The sequence below is a fragment of the Helianthus annuus genome, chromosome 11 (assembly GCF_002127325.2).
Source record: "Helianthus annuus cultivar XRQ/B chromosome 11, HanXRQr2.0-SUNRISE, whole genome shotgun sequence".
In the NCBI taxonomy this organism is placed as follows: Eukaryota; Viridiplantae; Streptophyta; class Magnoliopsida; order Asterales; family Asteraceae; genus Helianthus; species Helianthus annuus.
Genome location: NC_035443.2, coordinates 1,717,940 through 1,733,780, shown reverse-complemented (window position 1 = coordinate 1,733,780; position 15,841 = coordinate 1,717,940).

The window sequence follows — 15,841 nt, the reverse complement described above, 5'->3', positions numbered from 1 at the left end:
AGTACAGTCAGCAAGAGGCATTATTGGGCATTTTATTAAAATGGGTGTAGTGGGGATGTGGATATTATGTTAAAAGGGTGTAAATAATTAAATAAAAACAAAAAACCCAACAAAAAAAGCTATTGGCCAAGAAAAAGGAAGATTAAATGTGATTGGTCCTTCAAATTTGGACATAGCGTTATTTAAAAAACGCCTAGGGGGAATTTTTTATCAATAACGCCCAATAATGCCCAGGGGGGGGTGGGAGAGGCGTGTTTGGGCGTGGTTGAGGGCAAATTTTGAAAAAATCACGCCCACTACGCATGGTCTAAAGGTTGTTTCAGGCAAAGTGACTAAACACGAGAAAGTGTTCCTTGACAACCAGCACGTATTTATCCCATTTGCTTTTGATACTTTTAGTTTTCTTGCGCCAGAGGCTGTGGACCTATTTAGTCGAATTCAAAGGGTTACACGTAGTAATGTTATGACCCTGAAATTGAGATCTATGGATGTAGTTTTTGAAAGACTTAGTTTTGCTATTAAAAAAGAGGTAGCGGCGCAACTTGTTTCCAGTTTATCTTCTGTCTCGATGTAATTTTCAATTGGAAACTTGTTAGCAATGGAGCTAAGAGCTAAAATATAACAAGATCTCAACGGTTGCAGATGAACCACCTCATAGATAATTGTTTGTAAGATAAGGGGATACGGAGTGGGCGGCAAAGGGGATCGGCAAAGGCCAATTTGCTGCGTGGGAACACCGTCGCCTACCCCCTTTGCCGTGCGGTGAAGTTCTCGATCGGTGACAGGTTGCCGAACGGTGAAGGGAGGGAATGTGTGTGTGGTGGGGTCCATGCCATCTCAACCAATCACACATTTTTCCTTTTTTTTTTCAAAATAGTTTACCAATTCATGAATAGTTTACCAATTCCTGAAGTGTCTAACCATTGCCAACACTTTTGACAATAGTTTAAACACTTCTCATTGAATGACATGACACACTCTCATTGGTTGATTTTGAAGTTTACCACTTTCAAGTGTCTAACCACTCCCTACACCGTAAGTAATTGACTGTTTGTCATGTTTAAATAAGGGCCCAAACTATCTACACACTTGGTGTGTAGATAGTCACCTCAAAAAGGTGGTTTTTGTCCTTATATACACACCCTGCAGAGTCGAACTGTGGCTAAAACGTGACGTTTTGGTCCGGTTAACCAGATAAAGACTGATGGGTGTCTGACGGGTCTGTTGACCGGACCAAAACGCCGAGCTTTGACCCCCGTTTTGGTCCTGCAACCAGACCGGGTGTCAGTCTTTTGTCTGGTTGACAGGACCAAAACGCGGCCAAAGCTCAACGTTTTGGTCCGGTCAACAGACCCGTCAGAAACCCGTCAGTCTTTTTCTGGTTAACCGGACCAAAACACCGCGTTTTGGCCACAGTTTGACACTGCAGGATGTGCATATAAGGACAAAAAATACCTTTTAAGGTGTGTAGATACGCAAATGGGTGTGCGGTGTGCCAATAGTTACACCCTAAATAAGAAGCTAAAATACAAGTGTGGAAACAAGTACTATGATACAGTGTGCGGCTAAAATACAAGTGTGGAAACAAGTACTATGATACAGTGTGCCTTTAATAGAGATTGCCCGTGATGCTGAGGAACTGTGGAAGACAGAAAGTGGGGTCTGTGAATGAGAAGGAAAATATCTCTTAACATGAGAACAAGAATCAATGAAAGATGATATTAAAAGCTTTAGGAAGTGGGTCACTTTTATATAAGTATAAATATAAAAAAGCTATAGCAATGTATGTAAATAAATTGATTTAAATCGTTATTGATTCAAACATTTGATTTTAACAGTGCCTTTTATATTGAAAACTATGACAATGTAAGGTAGAATCCTTGATATATATGCAAATTAAGAATCAAACTTTGTTATGAAAAAAACAATCAAAAGAGGGTGAATTACATTTTTAACATATGATTAAAGGAAAAGTAACGGTTGTATATTGACTTTAATAACATGATTAAAGGAAATGTAAAGGTAGTTTATTGACTTTAAGAAAACAGTACGGACTCCAAGTAGGCTAAAAACGTGTGTGTAATAAATTTTAGAGTAAACTGCCATTTTGGTCTCTGTGGTTTGGGCAGTTTTGCCCTTTTAGTCTAAATCTTAAACTTTTTAAATCTGGGTCCCTGTGGTTTGCATTTTGTTGCCATTTTAGTCCAAAACTCAAAAACTCTCATTTTTTACTGTTCCAACATCCATTTTTTGTCTTTATCTGCAGGGGTAGTTTTGTCTATTTAATTTTCATTAAAACAATTTTTTTATTAAAAAAACCCCTCAAATATAAATACCCCTATCAGTTCCCAAATTACATCATCATCTTCAACCTCTCAAGCGGAAACCCTAACCGGCCTTTTTCAACTCTGCTTCAACGTCTTTGTAGTGATCATCATCACTTGGTTCCAAAAGAACACATGTCTTGGGCGGTGACATCTGCATACACCAATTCGGTGATGCTTCCACCGCTTTTCTTGAATTTCCCATTTACAAGAAGCCCTATGTCACACCCCGATTTCCACGTGTCTCACCGGTGGGCCCGGTGGGGGATTACCGTGACGATGTTGGCAACAATATAGTCAAACCACACAATTATATAATGCACAGCGGAAGCTTAAGATAAATATATAAACTTCAACATCTGGTTGTAATATCAAATGTATTACAGAAGTTGAATATATCCACAGCGGATCAAAAAGTAATAAATATTGTTCATTCAGATGCAGCATCGAGTTTGCGAGACTATGTACGATGCTTAGGACGCCTATACCAGCCCATTACGTATAGTACCTGCATTTAATCTTTTTGGGGAAAATACGTCAGTTTACACTGGTAAATACATTCAACTGACACATTTGAAAATGTTTATTAAAATTGATTTGAGTGCACAAGGCACAAACTCTTTTATAACTTGGGAAAATTATAATAAAATCTTGTGAACGTTTTACATGTTCTTTTATGCGTTCAGTAGCCCGGGTCGTGCCGGGTTAAAGATTTATAGACACACCACATTGCGTAAAACCGTAGTATAAAAACCAACGGCTACGTCTTTTAATTTAATGTCGACAATATATACCGGGTGTACGCCTACACCGGGATGTCGATGGTCGTGGCCATTTCGTAAAATGATGCCAATGATATCCGGGACAACGGTCATTAAACCCCCCAAAGGCTTATAAGAAACAAAACTGCTTAAATGAGCCGATCATATTATTTAATTAACCACCTAAGCGATGGAAGAATACAATGCTCAATCAAGCGGTATTAATATACCGTAACCCAAGCCCATATAGGGGAAATAAGTTAAATTATTTACCTTTGCAAGTATATTTCCTTAATTGGATTAAATCACCGATAGCTTTTACTGGGGCTCCTAATCTGGAACGAAGGTTTTAATTAACCTCTTAGAATCCTAACGAGTCTTTATAATGGCCGTAGCCTAGACCGGTTGGTTCCGATATGTGAATATGGTTTAATCGCGTGAAAAGGCGAAAACCGAGAATGGAGTGTGATTCTGACCCAACAAGATCAGAGACTTGTTTTATATGGGTTTATGGTTCACACTCTGGAATTTGGGGTTCAAATAATATAATTTGACCCGTATCGGCTAATTTATGAAAACTAGTTTCATAAGCCGAACCGTGCGCGCAATAGGCGAAACGGTTAACCATGAGAGTCGTACGCTTATTTCCTAAGTCTATATGCCTTAAAGAAGTTGTGGTATCAGTAGGATACCTTCCGTGATGCCCGTAACGAGTTTTAGTTAATATTACGCCCCGTAGGGATTTTTCGGTTATTTTAAAGTCTTTAAAAGGCTTTTCGAGTTCTACAGGAAATCTGAGTTTCCCGAACAGCTTATAAAGCTTAAAATACTATATTTATTATTTAAAATCAGTAGCAACTGGAATCGGGTCAAAAGACCTTGTAGAACTCATGTTTTGGCCGAAAAGGGCATATTCGGTATTTACCGAACCGTAGCCATAACCGCAGGTTATGAGCGAGGTAAAAATTATTAAAAATCTTTAAAATTCCCAAAATATTACTTTAATACAGTGGGTAAAAGTTTTGGTGACGAAATTTTGGTTTAGATAGGTGTTATGCTAATTGCGCTGTTAATTACTAAAGTTTACTTTAAATGCGCCATTTAGCATAACTCTCATTCTAAACCTCGGATTGACGTGAAACTTTAAGGACATGCTTATAATTTAATAAGCAAGGTTCTGGTCCGTTCACGCGTCCGAAATACTCGTTTTAATTTCAAAAGGCCGTTACGGTCAACTTTTAGGCGAATGACGGAATGCGCAAAAGACTCGGATAACTCATGAACCGATCACAGAGGTTTATTCCAACATGTGACCTCGTTCTAAGAGAGTCCTAAGGTATATCTATACCTCACTAAAACGGGTCAGAACTGAAGTCAAAGCAAAAGTCAAACTTTTGCGACATTCGGCTCCGAACCGGTTCAATATAGCAAATGGTCGATTCAAACGAGCGCAAACAAGTTTATATACTTAATATCATGTTTTATAAGTGTCAAAACAGGTTTCATAACATATACATTACAAATTATGCATAAATCGCTAAAATAGCTTTCTGTTGACTTTTTAACCGCACATTTGACTCGATATTTGACATAGTTAGAGTGGTGATCAGGGGGAACCCTTTTAGAGGTTTATTACCCACATAATTACCTACTCAAAACTACTTTTGATCCGTCATAAGACTGAACCATTTGCAAGTTATTGTAATGACAACCGTTAGTTACGACGGTTGTGTTTATAGGCTAAAACTATGGAAATGTAAGACCAAAATGGTTGTGAACGACTTACAGAAGTGTGTTCTTGCTTATAGAACAGAGAAGGGTGCTTGGGAGCTCTTAGAATGATCAGAGATGTGTGTTTTGTGTTGTGTGAATGTTATGAGCATAATGTGCTATTTATAGCCAAAGAAAGCACACAAGATCATCACAACTCAGTCTACATTTGATCATGGATCATGGGCAGGTGTCCCTAAGTGATATGGGTCAAGTGTAGGGTGCCCATGCCTCATTGATTGAGGTTTTGATCATTCAAAGGCTCCAAGAGGCAAGTAGTTACAACTTTCTGCATCTGGGCGTCCCACGCGACCCGCATGGGAGTTCCCATGCACTTTAACGCGGGTCGCCTGAGTTTAAGAAATCAGACGCGTAATTGAGATGGCTCGCGACCCGCTTACACTTAGGCTATTACTTAACGCGGGCCGCGAGAGGCTTGTTTTTCAGATTTTTAAAATCTTTTGAAATGATTACGAAATCCTGGTAATTATTAACGAAATCTTTCGTAATGATTTACCTGACCTTTCGGGTTTGAAGGGGTAACTTTGCGGTTTGGCCCTCGGTTATTTACCGATAGGGGCCTCGTGTTATTTACCCGCATTATTAAGTCCCCGGTTAGTTTACTAATTATTTTGGAAAGCCTTAACTTTCACTGTTGACGCTTTTAACCCTTCTCATACGAATTCGAGTATAACTTTCTCGCTTTAAGACGGAACTTCGCGGAATTTATACAGTATATTCTAGTGAGCGTATAATACTGTTACGAAGCCTTGGGAACGTTAAAGGGTCACTCAGAGGTATAATTAAACATGTTGACACAGTTAACCCCTGTAGTTCGTAATCTCTCACTTTCTTCCGCGTTTCGCCTCCGTACGATCTATGATTTATTCGTTTGAAGGTTCAAGCATTTATTTAGGGTTACTATACAGTATATTTACCCTTGTTGACATTTAAAACCCTCGAATTTATATACTTTCAAGGTTTGTCAAAATTTGCCCTTTATTTATTATCAATGCCACGTGTAAACTAATGACACGTGTTAACACATCATTGGACACAAAAATTCGAGGTGTTACATCCTCACCCCCTTAAAATAAATCTCGACCCGAGATTTACTCAAATAAATAGGGGTATTTTTCTTTCATTGTAGCTTCGACTTCCCACGTATATTCAGGACCTCTACGAGCATCCCATTTGACATTTACAATCGGTACGTGCTTTCTGCGAAGCTTCTTTACCTGTCGATCCTCAATCGACAAAGGTTTTTCTATGAATTTTAAGCTCTCATCTATATGCACATCTGTGTGTGGAATCACCAATGATTCATCGGCGAAGCACTTTTTGAGATTGCAGATGTGGAACACATTGTGAATTCCATTGAGCTCTTCAGGCAAGTTCAACTTATAGGCGACTGACCCGACCCGTTCAATGACCTCAAAAGGTCCTATGTATCTCGGACTCAGTTTGCCTTTCTTGCCGAAACGCATCACCCCCATTCCAGGGTGATACCTTAAGCAACACTTTTTCACCTACTTCGAAGTGAAGATCCTTACGTTTTGGATCAGCGTAGCTTTTCTGCCTATCACGGGCAGCCTTGAGACGTTCCCGGATCTGAACAATCTTGTCCGTTGTCTGGAAAACAATCTCTGGTCCTGATAATTGGACCTCTCCTACTTCCGCCCAACAAACAGGCGATCTACATTTCCTACCGTATAATGCCTCGAAAGGCGCAGCCTTTATGCTGGTGTGGTAGCTATTATTGTAGGAGAATTCGATCAGGGGTAGATTCTTATCCCAGTTACCGCCTAAATCGATTGCACATGCACGAAGCATGTCTTCTAGCATTTGGATAGTACGCTCACTTTGACCGTCCGTCTGTGGATGGTAAGCCGTACTAAAGTTTAAACGCGTGCCCAAAGATTGCTGGAAACTCTTCCAGAAATGAGACGTGTACCTGGTATCCCTGTCCGAGATAATAGTCACAGGTATGCCGTGTAAGGCTACAATCTTATCAACATAAAGTTGGGCTAACATATCGGAGCTATATGTCTCCTTGATGGGTAGAAAATGAGCCGATTTAGTCAGCCTATCGACTATGACCCATATTGTATCGTTTCCTTTCCTGGTTTTGGGTAACTTGGTTATGAAGTCCATAGTTACGCATTCCCACTTCCACTCGGGAAGCTCAGGTTGTTGTAGCAAGCCAGACGGCTTTTGGTGCTCGGCTTTGACTTGAGCACAAGTCAAACACTTTGCTACGTGGGCGGCCACAGACTTTTTCAAGCCTATCCACCAATAATTTGCCTTTAAGTCTTGGTACATTTTGTCTGCACCAGGATGGACTGAGTATTTGGAACTATGGGCTTCCTGGAGAACAACATCTCGTAGTCCTCCATAAATCGGAACCCATATACGTCCGTTCAACCTAAGGATTCCATCCTTGCTAAGAGTCAACTGCTCCTCAGTTACTCCTAACTTTTCTTTAGGATAATTAGCTTCCAACACAGCCTCTCGCTGTGCAACCAAAATCCTTTCAATTAAATTGTTCTTGACCTCAATGCTCTTGGCATTGATTCGAATAGGTTTTACCCTTTCTTTTCTGCTCAAGGCATCGGCGACTACATTCGCCTTGCCGGGATGGTACCTGATTTCACAATCGTAGTCATTCAAGGTTTCCATCCAACGGCGCTGCCTCATGTTCAACTCCTTCTGGTTGAACAGGTGCTGGAGGCTTTTGTGATCAGAATAAATCACAAATTTAATACCATAAAGGTAATGCCTCCACAATTTCAGTGCAAATACGACGGCACCCAACTCCAAATCATGGGTGGTGTAATTCTTTTCATGCACCTTTAATTGCCTTGAAGCATAGGCAATCACCTTGCCCTTCTGCATAAGCACACATCCCATGCCCGTGTGTGATGCATCGCAGTAAACCACGAATTCCTCTGTACCTTCCGGTAATGTTAGCACAGGTGCGTTGCTTAGCTTTTGCTTCAGTATTTCGAAGGACTCTTGCTGCTTTGGGCCCCAAACAAACTTTTCTTTCTTCTTGGTTAGGGAGGTCAAGGGCGCAGCAATCCTTGAAAAATTTTCAATAAACCTCCTGTAGTATCCTGCTAACCCCAGGAAGCTACGGATTTCGGTAGGCGTCTTTGGCTCTTGCCAGTTCATGACTGCCTCTACCTTAGCGGGATCCACTTGGATACCTCGCTCACTCACAACGTGTCCTAAAAACTGAACCTCTCGTAGCCAGAATTCACATTTCGAGAATTTGGCGTAGAGTTTCTCACGCTGTAGTAATTCGAGAATGCAACGGAGGTGCTTCTCGTGGTCTGCTTGGTTCTTGGAATATATAAGGATATCGTCGATGAAGACTATGACAAATTTGTCTAAATACGGCTTGCAGACGCGATTCATGAGATCCATGAACGCAGCCGGTGCATTTGTGAGCCCAAAAGGCATCACTAGGAACTCGTAATGACCATAGCGAGTCCTAAATGCTGTCTTATGTACATCCTTATCTCTGACCCTTAGCTGATGATAACCCGACCTTAAGTCGATCTTTGAGAAGTAGCTCGCTCCTTGCAGCTGATCGAACAGATCATCGATCCTCGGCAAAGGATATCTGTTCTTTATGGTAACTTTATTTAGCTCTCTGTAGTCGATGCACAATCGCATCGATCCGTCCTTCTTCTTTACAAATAGGACTGGTGCTCCCCAGGGAGATGAACTAGGTCTGATAAAACCTTTCGCCAGCAGTTCATCCAACTGGGTCCTCAGTTCTTTCATTTCCGTTGGAGCTAGCCTGTAAGGTGCTCTTGCTATTGGAGCTGCTCCAGGAATGATGTCTATTCTGAACTCCACTTGTCTATCTGGTGGCAAACCAGGTAGTTCTTCAGGAAAAACCTCGGGGTATTCAGAAATGACAGGAAGATCCTCGATCTTCGGCTTCGGTTCTTCAATTATCACCTGAGCCATGTAAATTACACAGCCTCTATTCAAACACCTTGAAGCTTTCAGCATAGATACGTCTTCGGGCAATCCGTACTGCGTATCTCCTCGAATGGTAAGCGATTCACCACTCGGAGTCTTTAAAACTATCTGCCTCTTGCCGCAAATGATTTGGGCCTGGTTATGGGATAACCAGTCCATGCCTAGCACAATGTCAAAACCCGCTAATTTGAAGGGAAGTAGAGATAAAGGAAAAGAATGGTTCCTAATGGACATTTCGCATCCTTCTAGAATAGTTGAGACGGTTTCTATCGTGCCGTCTGCTAACTCTACTTCGTATTTCATATCAAGGGTTTTGATAGGCATATTTAGTAATTGGCAAAATTTCTGGTCTACAAAGGATTTATCAGCGCCAGAATCGAATAGTACTCTTGCAAATATATTATTTACGAGGGAAGTACCTGTAAGCACATTGTCGTTCTGGACCGCTTCCTTTGCATCCATGCGAAAAACTCTCGCATTTGACTTCTTTGTCTCTTCCGCCTTCTTGGCATACTTTGGGCAGTTACTCTTGATGTGCCCTTTTTCATTACAACCATAGCAGGTTGCATCCTTGATTTTCTTGCACTCCACAGTCTTATGATCCTTGGACTTGCATAGTCCACAGGAAGGAGTCTTTGATTGCGACTGTGAGTTTGATGCAAATCTGCATTTCCCAGAGTGGGGTTTCTTGCAGATCTTGCAGTTGAGCCTTTCACCAGTTTGCCCATCCTTCTTTGCCTCCGACCCTCTTTTGCCTTCACCGCTTCCACGGTGCTTCTTCCCTGATCTTCGTGAGGTATCATCCTCACGTTTTCTCTTCTCAGCCTCCTTGTTCCTTAGTGTCCTCAGACGGACAGCGTCTAAGGTAAGAGACAAGGAAAGGTCAGTAACTGACCTGAAGGTCGTCGGCCGAGAGGCCTTTACACTCGCCTTTATTGCGGGCTCCAAGCCCCCAATAAAACGGGCGATTCTTCGGGGTTCTGGTGTCACAAGGTATGGGACCAGACGAGACATGGTATTGAAACTCGTCAAATACGCCTGGCAGTCCAGGTTCGTCATCACCAGTGACACAAAGTCAGCCTCGATCTTCTCAACCTCATGCTGAGGGCAGTAGTTTTCTTTAATGAGAGCAATAAATTCCTCCCATGTCATTTTGTACAAAGCAGACTTACCAGATGCCTGCACCAACGCCCTCCACCATGCCAGGGCCTCGCCCTTGAATGACTGAGACACATATTTCACCACATCCCTTGCTGCACACCCGCTGATGTCCACTATAGTGTCCATCTCATCTAGCCAGGTGATACAATCAACAGCACCTTTTTCCCCTGTAAATTCCCGGGGCTTACAAGATACAAAGTATTTGTAGGTGCAACCCTTAGCATTTGATGCATCAGTATATTCTCTATCGCGATGAACGTTGTTCTCAGTGGACGAGTGTTTGTCGTCATCTTTCTTGGGTTCAGAGGGTGGTTTGGAGTGTGTCTTTGGTTTAGAGGGTGGTTTTGACACGGTTCTGCCTTGGGACTCAGTATATTGACGATCAAGAGCTGCCTGAACAGCATTGTCAATCAGAGCCTTCAGTTGTGCGCCTGTCAAATGTACTGGCGTATTGTCGTAGTCATCATCATTAGTATGGCTATTCTCTCCGTTGGGATCCGCCATTGTAACTTGAATCTGTTACAGAAGATAACAAAATTTTATTCAGGAGATTATTATATAATCGTCTTTTATGACAATTTGTCAACCATGGTACAGAGACCATATTTGGTTAACTTATTATTTCATTACATATTAGGATTTGAATATATCCTATTTCAGCATATAAATAATATTGGCGGCATAAAGCCTAATCATGATGATGTTTTATAATATTAGCCGAGATTTTAGAGAATCAAAGGCATAGAGATTTGAACCGTAGTTCTTTTATCTCCTTCTGACAGAGAGTCATAGACTACCACTGCCTTTTGTCTTTATAAGACAATTATTATGGCCCATAGGCACTACACCTCTAATGGATGTTTTAATATGGTTGGCCCGTAGGCACTACATCACTAACGGATGTTTTAATAATATTGGCCCGTAGGCATTACATCACTAATGGATGTTTTAATAATACTGGCCCGTAGGCACTACATCTCTAATGGATGTTTTTAATAATACTGGCCCGTAGGCACTACATCACTAATGGATGTTTTTAATAATACTGGCCCGTAGGCACTACATCACTAACGGATGTTTTAATAATATTGGCCCGTAGGCACTACATCACTAATGGATGTTTTTATAATACTGGCCCGTAGGCACTACATCACTAATGGATGTTTTTAATAACATTGGCCCGTAGGCACTACATCTCTAATGGATGTTTTTATAATACTGATCACCTTCATTGGTGATTTAACCCACGATCTATAAATCATTTAGTTGGGTTTTGAAATCCTTAAAGGATTAACGTATAAGAATGACGGGCGTGATTTTAACGAATCACATCTGCCATGATCGTTAACATGCGTACAGAGGTTAACAGGGAATCAGAATCTTTTCAATTAGCTCGTACCATCTTGACTGGATCCTAAAAGACACCAAGCTAGGTTTCACCTTTTAAGATTCTTTATTTAGGCAGATCAATTAAAAGGAATGGTTTTGATTTATTTTATATATATTAAAACAAAACTCATAACATACATTCCAAAATCTCAAATACAATTACATATTGCCCTAAACGGGTCTTTCAAATAGTACATACCTCCATAGAGGTTTAAAAATAAGTGACAAGTCCACGCAGGGACTAATACAAGATAGGTGTCCATGTAAGGACTCAAAGATAAGTCTTCGTAGAGACTGAATACGATAAATGTCCACGCAGGGACTTTATTTCAAAGTAGAAATTACATTGGTACAACTATTAAGGGCTAATGGTCACGTTTCTTCTTTTTGCCCTTTAGTAGGTTCGCCAAGCCTTTGAGAAATCCTCGGTGGCTCTTTTTCTCTTCTTCGAACTCTCTCTCCACACGATCTAGTCGATGGAGTATCTCTTCTTGTTCGGGAGGAGAGAATCGTGGTTGTGGCGCTTGTTGCGGAACTGGAGGTCTGGGAGGTATTGGATACCCATGAGCTGAGTAGTCCGGTGGTCCCATGTTTCCATGAGCTCCGTCTGGGTAGCGCGCATTATATCTAGCCGACACCACATATGGGTCGCGCTCATAGCCGTAGTTGTATTGTGCTTGTGACGGTTCGAACGGGTTGTAAGCCGTTGGACCCGTGTAAGCAGGTATGGGTTGGTCATACCCAAATGGTGGCGAATTTTGTGCAGCTGGTGCGGAGTTCGCCTCCTGTATAGGACTTGAAGGTCCTTCTTCTCGTAGTGGCGGATAGTGGCTACTACTAGAATGTCGAGGAGTGCTGAAGTGAATACCCCCTCCTCCTCGTGTAGACATACGAGCATTTGTCCTCCTACGCCTCGGCGGATCAGGCATTACTGGTTGCGCCGGTGGCGGAGGTGGTGGCGTAACTGCCTCAAAGCGTGAATCCTCAGAGGGATCCTGTGGATGTCGCGGTTGTTGAGATGTCTGTTGAGGTGGCGTGTAGTACCACTCATGTCGGTCAAACATCGCTTGGAAACTGTCTGGTCCCTGATAGGGTGTGCCATGGAAGGATGACCCATCAGAGAGACTTCTATCGGATGCGTGGGCGTACCACGAGCTGGTTCAGTAGGATCCTCATCTTCCTCCATGGGATCTTCAGAAAAGTGGTCTTGTGGACCTAGTGGAACAAAACCTGATGGTTCCTTTATGTAGTCAGCCGGATTAAACTGACCTATGTAGTATGGAGTAGGGTCGTCATAATTCCGGGTCGATACCGAACGTTGTAGAGGTATGAAGGAAGGTTGTGGGTTGTTGGGATCATTCTCTGAGTTTGGTCCAAAGGAGTGCCGATAAGATGGCGTCGAGCTGTGTGAGGTGGAATGCCTCGCGGGTTCGTAGAGATCTCTCCTTCGTTGTGGTTCTTCACTCCGTGTCATCGAAGGATGTCTTGTACCTGATGGTCCAGCTTCGTTATCGTGATGTGTCACGATATCTCCTCTGCCTCTTCTTCCCCTTCCTCTTCCTCGGAATATAACAGGTGGCATTTTCCTGCTCCAAAACTTATTAAAACCGATTTGAAAATAAAGACAAAAAGGAGTATAAATCCGAATTTGTCCTAAGTTATTGTCTAGACTCAAGTATGTGCAATTGTGTCATTGAGATTAAACACAATAGGATAGTGTTTAATTCACTCAATGTTGGCTCTGATACCAACCTGTCACACCCCGATTTCCACGTGTCTCACCGGTGGGCCCGGTGGGGGATTACCGTGACGATGTTGGCAACAATATAGTCAAACCACACAATTATATAATGCACAGCGGAAGCTTAAGATAAATATATAAACTTCAACCTCTGGTTGTAATATCAAATGTATTACAGAAGTTGAATATATCCACAGCGGATCAAAAAGTAATAAATATTGTTCATTCAGATGCAGCATCGAGTTTGCGAGACTATGTACGATGCTTAGGACGCCTATACCAGCCCATTACGTATAGTACCTGCATTTAATCTTTTTGGGGAAAATACGTCAGTTTACACTGGTAAATACATTCAACTGACACATTTGAAAATGTTTATTAAAATTGATTTGAGTGCACAAGGCACAAACTCTTTTATAACTTGGGAAAATTATAATAAAATCTTGTGAACGTTTTACATGTTCTTTTATGCGTTCAGTAGCCCGGGTCGTGCCGGGTTAAAGATTTATAGACACACCACATTGCGTAAAACCGTAGTATAAAAACCAACGGCTACGTCAGTGTTGCAAAAGTCGCTAGGCGGTCCCTAGTCGGCCGACTGGGGAGTTGGGAGTAATCGGAGTACTCGGAGAGTACTCGGGGAGTACGCGGACATGGTAAATATAAATAAAATTAATTGTTATATATTATTTATGTGTTAAAATAAGCATAATTCATGTCAACTGGGTATAATTTAAAATGAAACATGTTTAAAGTTCAAATATTCTGAATACAAGTCCGACTAGTCTGAGTACAAGGCCGAGTAGTCCGAGTACAAGGCCGAGTAGGCCGATTTTGACCGATTAAAAGTCAACAAACCACGTTGACCGCCTAGACCGACTAGGCCGACTAGGCTCCGACTAGGCCGACTAGGCGCCGACTAGGACCGAGTACTCCCGAGGCCGACTAGTTGAGACCGCCTAGGAGGAAGTCGCCAAGGTGGAGGTCCGAGGACCGAGTACTCGCCGAGTACTCGGCCGAGGAATCCGACTTTTGCAACACTGGGCTACGTCTTTTAATTTAATGTCGACAATATATACCGGGTGTACGCCTACACCGGGATGTCGATGGTCGTGGCCATTTCGTAAAATGATGCCAAGGATATCCGGGACAACGGTCATTAAACCCCCCAAAGGCTTATAAGAAACAAAACTGCTTAAATGAGCCGATCATATTATTTAATTAACCACCTAAGCGATGGAAGAATACAATGCTCAATCAAGCGGTATTAATATACCGTAACCCAAGCCCATATAGGGGAAATAAGTTAAAGTATTTACCTTTGCAAGTATATTTCCTTAATTGGATTAAATCACCGATAGCTTTTACTGGGGCTCCTAATCTGGAACGAAGGTTTTAATTAACCTCTTAGAATCCTAACGAGTCTTTATAATGGCCGTAGCCTAGACCGGTTGGTTCCGATATGTGAATATGGTTTAATCGCGTGAAAAGGCGAAAACCGAGAATGGAGTGTGATTCTGACCCAACAAGTTCAGAGACTTGTTTTATATGGGTTTATGGTTCACACTCTGGAATTTGGGGTTCAAATAATATAATTTGACCCGTATCGGCTAATTTATGAAAACTAGTTTCATAAGCCGAACCGTGCGCAATAGGCGAAACGGTTAACCATGAGAGTCGTACGCTTATTTCCTAAGTCGATATGCCTTAAAGAAGTTGTGGTATCAGTAGGATACCTTCCGTGATGCCCGTAACGAGTTTTAGTTAATATTACACCCCGTAGGGATTTTTCGGTTATTTTAAAGTCTTTAAAAGGCTTTTCGAGTTCTACAGGAAATCTGAGTTTCCCGAACAGCTTATAAAGCTTAAAATACTATATTTATTATTTAAAATCAGTAGCAACTGGAATCGGGTCAAAAGACCTTGTAGAACTCATGTTTTGGCCGAAAAGGGCATATTCGGTATTTACCGAACCGTAGCCATAACCGCAGGTTATGAGCGAGGTAAAAATTATTAAAAATCTTTAAAATTCCCAAAATATTACTTTAATACAGTGGGTAAAAGTTTTGGTGACGAAATCTTGGTTTAGATAGGTGTTATGCTAATTGCGCTGTTAATTACTAAAGTTTACTTTAAATGCGCCATTTAGCATAACTCTCATGCTAGACCTCGGATTGACGTGAAACTTTAAGGACATGCTTATAATTTAATAAGCAAGGTTCTGGTCCGTTCACGCGTCCGAAATACTCGTTTTAATTTCAAAAGGCCGTTACGGTCAACTTTTAGGCGAATGACGGAATGCGCAAAAGACTCGGATAACTCATGAACCGATCACAGAGGTTTATTCCAACATGTGACCTCGTTCTAAGAGAGTCCTAAGGTATATCTATACCTCACTAAAACGGGTCAGAACTGAAGTCAAAGCAAAAGTCAAACTTTTGCGACATTCGGCTCCGAACCGGTTCAATATAGCAAATGGTCGATTCAAACGAGCGCAAACAAGTTTATATACTTAATATCATGTTTTATAAGTGTCAAAACAGGTTTCATAACATATACATTACAGATTATGCATAAATCGCTAAAATAGCTTTCTGTTGACTTTTTAACCGCACGTTTGACTCGATATTTGACATAGTTAGAGTGGTGATCAGGGGGAACCCTTTTAGAGGTTTATTACCCACATAATTACCTACTCA